The sequence below is a fragment of the Gossypium hirsutum genome, chromosome A07 (genome assembly GCF_007990345.1).
Source record: "Gossypium hirsutum isolate 1008001.06 chromosome A07, Gossypium_hirsutum_v2.1, whole genome shotgun sequence".
In the NCBI taxonomy this organism is placed as follows: domain Eukaryota; kingdom Viridiplantae; phylum Streptophyta; class Magnoliopsida; order Malvales; family Malvaceae; genus Gossypium; species Gossypium hirsutum.
Window position 1 is genome coordinate 26,815,645 of NC_053430.1, and position 10,296 is coordinate 26,825,940.

Consider the following 10,296-nt stretch of genomic DNA (forward strand, 5'->3'; position numbering starts at 1 on the left):
GCCTCCTCCTCGGTAGATTGGGCGAGACGATACTGGGGAGGGGACGTTCCTCAGCGCCTCTCGATCATCCTCATGCTAAGCATGCTCGAGATGCCTTGTAGAGACATCTACCCAGTCGATGTAGCAGCCTGTTACTAAAGGTCGGGCCTGAAGTATTTGGAAGAGCTCTTCTTGGGGCCCTCGTGGGAACTGTAGGAGAGGGAAAAGAGATGGGGAAGTGAGGATTAATGCAAGAGAAGTGGATTTTAGGATGGTTTGGGGGTTGGGGAAATGAAAAGCTAGGGAATGGTGGCCGGGATAGGGATTAAGGAGTGGAGAAGGGTAGATTTTGGATAGGGTTTTGAAAGGGGGAAAAATGAATAGTGGTTTGCTTATATAGGGGAGGGCCACACGGCCTAGGGCCACGCCCGTGTACTCTGAAGGTAAGCCCATGTTTTTCTAGTTTTCCGATTTAAGTCATGCCCGACTACTATCCCATGTCCGTGTGTCTTGGGCGTGTGTGGCACACGGCCATGTCACACAGTCGTGCCTAGGTTTGTTCACTTCTCCCACGCTCATGTGTTAAGGTACCACGATCGTGTATTGTTGTCCACGGCTTAACGACACGGGCGTGTGACACACCCGTGTCGAAGAAACAGAATCGAGCCTTGCCCCTGACACGCTCGTGTTTTTTTATTCCCACGCCCGTTTTCACCTATCAAGTTCACCTACGGCCATGTCGCACGGCCGTGGGGATTTATTGCATCCCGTGTTTTGAGGAAATCATTTACCCTGCTTTCGTACGGCCATATCGCATGGCCGTGTTTCCCTCCGTGTTGGTTACATGGCCTTAAGCACGACTGTGTTATCAGCCATGTGGAGCTGAGAACCTATGCTTCAAATACTCTGTTAGTGACCTAAATGTTTAAAACTTGAATTTAAAATAATTTAAAATCGTTAGTACGCGGGTTGCCTCCTGAGAAGTGCTTGTTTATAGTCTAAGCTCGACTATTACCTTGTTGGTATATTCAGGGCGGTTTGTGGAGTCGTAGCTCCTCTCCATCGACTTTAAAATCCTCACCATTATAAAGTTTGAGACGGTGTCCGTTTACTTTGAAAGTACCGTATGATGGGTGACTTACCTCTATTGTGCCATATGGATGAACAGATTGAATTACAAAGGGTCCTGACCATCGTGATTTTAGTTTCCCGGGAAATAATTTGAGTCTTGAGTTGTATAGTAAGACGAGATCTCCAACCTCAAATTGTTTCCGTTGCTTTAAACGAACGTCATCACGCCGCTTTGTTGCTTCCTTGTATAAGCGTGAATTTTCGTATGCGTTGGCTCGCCATTCATCTAGCTCGTTCAGCTGCATCAACCTATTTTTTCCTGAAAGTTTGGGATTAAGGTTTAGAAATTTAATAGCCCAAAAAGCTTTATGCTCTTGTTCAAATGGTTGATGACAACTCTTTCCATAAACAAGTCTGTAAGGTGATGTCCCTATAGGAGTCTTAAAAGTAGTTCCGTAAGCTCATAAGGCATCATCTACTTTTGTTGCCCAGTCTTTTCTGTTTGATTCTACTGTTTTTTCAAGGATCTGTTTGAGTTCTCGGTTTGCTACTTCAACTTGTCCATTAGTTTGAGGATGGTATGGGGTGGCTATTCTATGATGAACTTCGTATTTCTTAAGGGTTTTTTCAAATTGGGTATTACAAAAATGAATGCCCCTGTCACTGATAATTGCTCTAGGTGTTCCGAATCTTGAAAAAAGTCTTTTAAGGAAGCGTACTACCATTCTAGCATCATTAGTAGGTAGAGCTTGAGCTTCTACCCATTTGAACATGTAGTCAACTGCTACTAAGATGTATTTATTTCCAAATGAACTGGAGAATGGGCCTATGAAATCGATACCCCAAACGTCATATATTTCACAAGAAAGCATATAGTTTTGAAGCATTTCATCACGTTTAGATATGTTATCTGTCCGTTGGCATTTTTCACATAAAGTAAAATACCTGATAGCGTCTTTGAATAACGAAAGCTAATAAAAACCTGATTCAAGTATTTTGTGTGCGGTCTTAGTTTCACTATAGTGTCCTCTGGTTGGCCCTGAGTGGTAGTGTACCAATATTTTTGATATTTCTGATCCTATAACGCATCTTCTAATGACTTGATCTGCACATCTGTGAAACAGAAATAGATCGTCCCAAAAGTAGTTTTTCACATCATTAAAGAATCGTTTCTTTTGCTGGTGTGTTAACCCTTTTGGGATAATGTTAACAGCCAAAAAATTCGCGATGTCTGCAAACCAAGGTACCTCAGTGTTAGATATAGAAAAAAATTGTTCTTCAGGGAACGAATCATTTATTTCCACGTCATCTAGTTCTCTGGTATTAGATTTCTTGAGCTTGGATAGATGATCAGCCGCGAGATTTTCAGCTCCTTTCTTGTCCTGAATTTCCAAGTCGAATTCCTACAATAAGAGAATCCATCGAATGAGTCGAGGTTTTGTATCGGTTTTAGTTAAAAGGTAGAGAAGGGCGGAATGGTCAGTGTAAACAACAACTTTAGGCAGTATGAGATAAGATTGAAATTTATCAAATGAAAAAACCACAGCTAGTAACTCTTTTTCCGTAGTAGTATAGTTTTCCTGTGCAGCCATTAAGGTTTTGCTGGCGTAATAGATAGGTTGAAAATGCTTGTCTCTTCGCTGTCCCAATACTGCACCTACTGCAAAATCACTCGCATCACACATTAGTTCAAATGGCAAGTTCCAATCATGTGCAATTATGATTGGAGCATTAATTAATTTATCTTTAAAGTATTAAATTCTTCTAAACATTCCTGATCGAAGTTAAAAGGTATATATTTTTCTAGCAATTTAGTCAAAGGCTTAGCTATTTTAGAAAAGTCCTTAATAAATCTTTTATAAAAACCAGCATGTCTTAAAAAGCTTCTAATGGCCTTAATTGAACTAGGGGTGGTAATTTTTTGATTGTTTCTATTTTAGATTTATCCACCTCAATCCATTTACTAGAAATTTTATGCCCTAGTACAATGCCTTTTTGAACCATGAAATGACATTTCTCCCAGCTAAGCACAAGGTTTGTTTCCTCACATCTTATTAAAACTCGTTTTAAATTTTTAAGGCAGAGATGGAAAGAGTTACCGAATACCGAAAAATCATCCATGAGGAATTCCATGATATCTTCCACGAGTTCGTCGAATATGGCTATCATACAACGCTGAAAAGTGGTAGGAGCATTACATAATCCAAAAGGCATTCTATGATAAGTGAACGTACCATATAGGCATGTGAATGTCGTATTTTCTTGATCTTTAAGAGCTATTGGGATTTGGAAGTAACCAGAGAGTCCGTCTAGGAAGCAGTAATACATGTGTCCGGATAATCTTTCTAACATTTGGTCAATGAATGGCAAGGAGAAGTGATCTTTTCTTGTGGCGTCATTCAGTTTCCTGTAGTCTATGCAAACTCTCCACCCTGTAACCGTTCTTGTTGGGATTAATTCATTCTTCTCGTTGGTCACAACCGTCATGCCTCCTTTCATAGGGACAACCTGCACTGGACTTACCCAAGAACTGTCAGAAATAGGATAAATAATTCCGGTATCTAGAAGTTTAATTACCTCGGCTTTTACAACTTCCTTCATGTTGGGGTTCAGACGTCTTTGAGCTTGCATACACGGTTTGTATTCATCTTCCATTAAAATTTTGTGGGTGCAAAAAGAAGGACTGATTCCTTTAATGTCAGAAATTTTCCATGCTATGGCCTTCTTATGTTCTTTTAATACTTGAATTAATTCCTCTTTCTCATTGGGTTGCAAATTAGAAGTAATAATAACTGGTAATGTAGAATTATTTCCAAGGAATGCGTATTCTAAATGGCTTGGTAATTGTTTAAGTTCCAGTTTGGAAGGCTCCTCAATAGAGGGTTTTTGCTTAAGTTCATCGTTTATCTTAATACCCTCATATTCTACTTGTCTTGACGAAGGATCATTAGGTTCCTCACCTATCTCCTCGTCTTGAGCTGGATACAGTTCTGTCGTCTCCTTTTGTACAATTTCATGAAAAGAGTCTTAAGTAATATGATCAATAGAGTCAATGAAATAACATGAATCATCCTGTTCCCTAGAGAATCTCATAGCATCGTAAATTTTAAAGATCATCTCCTCCTCACCTACTCTAAGTACCAATTTACCATTACCCACGTCAATCACAGCTCTAACAATGGCTAGGAATGGGCGGCCTAAAATTAAAGGTACTTCCACATCTTCATCCATGTCAAGTACAACAAAATCAATAGGGAATCTAAATTTATCTACTTTCACGAGTACGTCTTCTATAATACCCCTAGGATATTTAACAGATCTATCGGCTAATTGAATACTCATCTTAGTGGGTTTAGATTCCCCAAGACCAAGTTGTTTGAACATTTTATATGGCATCAAATTAATACTAGCGCCTAAATCAGCTAGTGCTTTTTCAATATTCAGATTACCAATTAAGCAAGGGATAGTAAAACTTCCTGGATCTTTTAGTTTGGTTGGCAACTTATTTTGGAGTATGGCGGAGCACTCCTCGTTGAGTTCTACTGTAGATAAGTCCTCAAACTTCTTTTTATTTGTTAGAAGCTCCTTCAAAAATTCTGCATATGTAGGCATCTGCGAGATAGCTTCAACAAAAGATAAGTTGATATCTAATTGCTTAAAAAGTTCAAGAAACTTACTGAATTGTGCATCAATGCGATCTTTTTTTAATTTTGCTGGATATGGAACCGGTGGTGTATATTCCTCCGGCACTGGTTTGTCACTATTTTCGGGTTTTTCTTCCCTCCTTTCGCATTCCACGGCTTCTTGTGCTAACTTCTTTTCAGATTCCGTTAACACTTTCCCACTCCTTAGTGTAACTGCTTTGACATGCTCTCTTGATTTGGTATTACTAAGTAAATTTCCTAGTGGTCTTTCCGAGATTAGTTTGGAAAGCTGGCTTATCTGAGTTTCGAGTCCTTGAATCGATGCTTGTTGATTCTTAAGTGCTGTCTCGGTATTTTGGAAACGGATTTTTGACATTGATATAAATTTTGAGAATATCTCCTCAAGGTTCGGTTTCTTCTCTTGTTGATAAGGTGGCTGTTGAAGACCCTGAGGATTTTGTGGCTTTTGATTTCCTTGACCACCCCAGGAGAAATTTGGGTAGTTCCTCCAACCTGCATTATAAGTATTACTGTATGGGTTATTTTGAGATCTAAAGTTATTGTTACCCATATAGTTGACTTGTTCCTCTTCGGCTGTAGGATTGAAGGATTGATATTCTGTATGCACACCTCCTCCATTTGAGTCACACCTCATTACTGGATGTACCTGCGTAGAACTAAGTAAACCATCAATCTTTTTATTGAGAAGTTCTACCTGATTTGACAGCATAGTAATTGAGTCGACGTTAAAAACGCCGGCTATTTTCGTTGGCTTAGTCCTCATGACTTGCCACTGATAGTTATTCAGTGACATCTCTTCAATGAATTCATAAGCCTCTTCAGGTGTTTTGTTGTTGACGGTTCTGCCAGCAGCTACGTCAACCATTTGCCAAGTCGAGGGATTCAGACCATTGTGGAATGTTTGTACTTGCAGCCAAAGTGGTAACCCATGGTGAGGGTACCTTCTTAGTAAGTCCTTGTATCTCTCCCATGCATCATAAAGTGTTTCTAAATCCATCTACACAAAAGAAGAGATATCATTATGTAATTTAGCCGTTTTAACTGGTGGAAAGTATTTTAGTAAAATTTTTTCGGTCATTTGTTCCCAAGTAGTAATTGACCCTCGTGGTAACGAGTTCAACCACTGTTTAGTTTTGTTCCTCAATGAAAAAGGAAATAACCGAAGACGAATGGCATCATCAGAAACACCATTGATTTTAAATGTATCGCAAAATTCCAGAAAATTTGATAAGTGAGCGTTGGGATCTTCATCCTGCAAACCATCAAACTGAACAAACTACTGTATCATTTGAATTGTGTTAGGTTTTAATTCAAAAGTATTTGCAGCTACAGCCGGTCTAACTATGCTAGATTCAGTTCCTGTTAAAGAAGGTTTAGCATAATCATACATAGTACGTAGAGCAGGATTTTGATTAGCCGCAATTGCAGGAGGTAGCTGATTGCCTTGGTTTTCAGCCATCTCGTCGGTTGGGAGTTGAGTATCGTCTTCTTGCTCGTTCTCCGTGTATCATAAGCTGCGCCTTATTTCTCTTTGATTTCTACGAACTGTATGATCAATTTCTTCGTCAAAAAGTAATGGTCCCGATGGGTTTCTTCTAGTCATAAACTATAAAAACCTGCCAAGAGAAAGAAAAAGTAATTTAATAAATAATAATAAAAAAATTAAATTAAATTAAATTGCAAGAAAAATAAATGGCTAAAGTAATAAAAATTGAGCGTTCCTAATATCTTAGTTCCCCAGCAACGGTGCCAAAAACTTGATCGCGTGATTCGTAACAAGTAATAAATATTTATAATGAAGATTAAACCTAGACTAACTATTATCACAACGAAAAGGCAAGCGCACCTATTGAACAATAGTATAGTAATGGCAAGACCGGGATGTCGTACCCAAGGGAACCAAAAGTACTAGAAATGACTGTTTTTTTATTATCTAGCCTAAGAATAATGGGGTTTTGTTTTAATTAACTAATTATCTAAACTAAGAACACATAGAGAAAATAATTGGGGAATTGCTTTGGGAAAATCGATTAACTTGAGACAATACCTAAGGAAAAATCCACCTAGACTTTACTTGTTATTCTGGCTCCGACCCGGACGATTTATTCATTCAACTTGTTCCGTAGAGATTTCTAAGTTAAGTTATTATCCCTATTCAAGACTGATAATGTCTAATCCCTAGATTGAATAACCGAGACTTTTCTCTAATTAATACTCTAGGGTTGCATTAACTCGATCTATGGATCCCACTATTAGGTTTCACCTTGATCCGGCAAAATCTTGTCACCCTATTTCTAGGCGCGCAATCAACTCCGCTTAATTATGACAAAAAGTACTCTTAGACAGGGTCTATTCCTCCTCTAAATAAGAGCATGTCTTGAATTAGTATCCTGGGATATCAAAACAAGAATTAAGAACACATAATTAAGAACAAGTTAAATATTTATCATACGATTCAGAAAATAATAACAAGATTCGTCTTAGGTTTCATTCCCCTTAGGTATTTAGGGGTTTAGTTCATAACTAAATAAGAAAACATCTCAGAAGAACAAAGAATACAAAATATAAAGAAAACCCAAAACTCCTGAAGGGGAATTGAGGAGAGATCTTCAGTCTTGATAATGAATCCGGCTTCTGAGATGGATCAATCGGCTTTCTTGGAGTAATTCCTTACTCCCTCTTCTCTATCTCCCCTTTTCCCCCTCTTCTAGGGTGTATTTATAGGCTTTGGAATGCCTAGAAACCCTCCAAAGTGGCATTTTCTGAAATTGGACTTAACTTGGGATCGGCAGGGACACGTCCGTGTGACACGGCCGTGTGACGTGATTGTCAGGCCGTGTTCGATCTGTTAAATTGGACACAGCCGTGTGGGTCAATGGCCAGGCCGTGTGAATCGTGAAAGCCTTGGTCGACACCCTCGAAAGACACGGGCGTGTGAGCTGCCCGTGTGGCAAGGCTTAGGCCTTGTCATCTTCTCGACTTGGTCCCTTTTGTCCCTTTTTTTGCTCGTTTTTGGCTCCTTTTGACTCTTGGTGCTCTCCTGCGTACAAAACATGAAATTAAAGCATTAGGAGCATCAAATTCACCAATTCTAATGAGAAATCATCCATAAAATGCATTAAAAATGGAATAAAAATATGTATAATTTACGGTTTATCATTTCTTTAGTTTATAACTAGAAGAAACCCGACAGGCCCTTTAGTATTCAACAGTGAAATTGAAAGCACAGCTCGTAGTAATCATAGAGAAGCAAGATGGAGTCGACAAAGTACAGTGGAAAAGCAAAAGGATGTTATTGTTATTATTGATGAGATGGCTGAAAATAAGAATAATCAGCTACCTCCAGTGGTTGCTGGGAATCCGGCAAATTAGAATCCTACTCCTAGTACTATGTACGACTATGCCAAGCCCACTCTAACTAGGGTTGAATCGAGTATCGTAAGACCTACTATTTCTACGAATAACTTAAAACTGAAGTCGAACACCATTCAGATGATTCAACAATTTGTTCAGTTCGATGGTTTGTAAGATGAAGATCCAAATACTCATTTGGCCAACTTTCTGGAATTTTGCGACACTTTTAAGATTAATGGCATTTTTTACGATGCCATTTGGCTATGGTTGTTTCCCTTCTCATTGAGAAATGAGGTTGAACAGTGGTTGAACTCCCTACCATGAGGTTCTATCACTACATAGGATCAAATGACTGAAAAGTTCTTATTGAAGTATTTTCCACCGGCTAAGATAGTTAAATTGATTAATGATATCTCTTCCTTCGTGCAAATGGATTTAAAGACCCTATATGATGCATGGGAGAGGTATAAGGATTTTTTGAGAAGATGCCTTCACCATAGGTTACCTCTGTGGCTACAAGTTCAAACCTTCTACAATGGTTTGAATCCCTCAACTAGGCAACTGATCGATGTAGCCACCGGTGGGACTCTGAATAACAAAACACCTGAAGCGGCTTATGAGTTTATAAAAGAGATGTCATTGAGTAATTACCAGTGGCAAGTTATGAGAACAAAGCCGATGAAAGCAGTCGATGCTTTTAACGTAGATGCAGTCAACATGTTATCGAATTAGGTAGAACTTTTAAGTAAGAAAAATGATGGTTTATATGGTTTAACACAAATACATCCGGTGATGCAGTGTGATACGAATGGAGATGGATGGACAATCCAAAACGTCTATCCTACAGCTCTGGCACAGAGAACGAACAAATCAACTATATAGGTAATAATTCTAGACCTTACAATAATCCCTATAGTAACACTTATAATGTAGGTTGGAGAAACCATCCCAATTCCTCTTAGAGTGGTCAAGGAAATCAATGACCACAACCCCCTCTAGGCTTTCAACAACAATCTTACCAGCAAGAGAAGAAGCCGAACCTTGAGGAGATGTTGACGAAGTTTATTTTGGTGTCAAAAACCCACTTCTAAAACACCGAAACAACACTTAAAAATCAACAAGTGTCGATTCAAGGACTTGAGAATCAAATCGGTCAACTTGCTAAGTTGATTTCAGAAAGACCACTAAGTAGCTTGCCTAGCAACACCGAAACTAACCCAAGAAAGAAACTTCATGCAATCACTGTGCAAGATGAAAAAGGGTTAGTTAAATCTGAACTAGAAGAAAGGCAAGAAAGTGTGGTAAGTAAAGGTAAGGTTGAGATAAGCCAAAATAGTTAAGAATTGGTCAGTAAGGAATATAAACCTCGTGTGTCATATCCCAACGCGACAAGGAAAGACCACACAAACGAAAAGTTTGGTAAATTTCTTAAACTTTTGAAAAAGTTACATATTAAATTATTGTTTATTGAAACTCTTTCGTAGTTGCTCAATTCAGTTAAATTTTTAAAAGAGCTTTTGGCAAACAAACGATAGTTAGATGATTTGTCACATGTGGAGCTAAATGCAGTTTACTCGGCCATTTTGCAGAGAAAATTACCCAACAAATTGAAAGATCCAGGGTGTTTTACTATTCCTTGTTTAATTGGTAGTTTAAATGTTAATAATGCTTCGGCTGATTTAGGGGCTAGAATTAATGTCATGCCCTATAAAATGTTTAAGCAACTAAGTATTAGGAAACCCAAACAAACTACGATGAGTATTCAATTAGCAGATAGAACCATTAGATTTCCTAGAGGTATTGTTGAAGATGTACTTGTGAAAATTGATAAATTTATATTCCTAATTGATTTTGTTGTTTTAGACATGGATGAGGATAGTGACGTACCCTTAATTTTAAGACAACCTTTTTAGCAACTGTCAGAACTATTATTAATGTTGGTACAAGTGAACTAATACTCCATGTAGGAGATGACACGATCACTCTCCAAGTTCGTGATTCTGTTAGGACATCTAGTGATCGATATGATCATACGAGTTCTATTAATATGAGTAACCTTGTTGCTCAACATTCTTTACAGGAAACGCCTCAAAAAAAAGTGATAGAGCCACATTCTAGTCCATATGACAAAAATAGAATGACTCATGAAGAACGAATGCTAGAAATCGATGAACTAGATGAATGGCGGACACATGTCAAGGAGAAATACACAATGCAAAACCAAAAT

At 38.4% G+C, this 10,296-nt stretch overlaps 2 non-coding genes across 2 annotated transcripts; one reads left to right on the forward strand and one right to left on the reverse strand.

The window, feature by feature from the left end:
• Window positions 1–5,638: 5,638 nt before the first annotated feature.
• LOC121204215 (small nucleolar RNA R71) lies at window positions 5,639–5,744 on the forward strand. The gene has a single exon (XR_005899144.1). It is a non-coding gene; the product is annotated as a small nucleolar RNA R71 (small nucleolar RNA).
• Window positions 5,745–8,465: 2,721 nt separating this feature from the next.
• LOC121204136 (small nucleolar RNA R71) lies at window positions 8,466–8,572 on the reverse strand. Its single transcript, XR_005899064.1, has one exon. It is a non-coding gene; the product is annotated as a small nucleolar RNA R71 (small nucleolar RNA).
• Window positions 8,573–10,296: the final 1,724 nt, after the last annotated feature.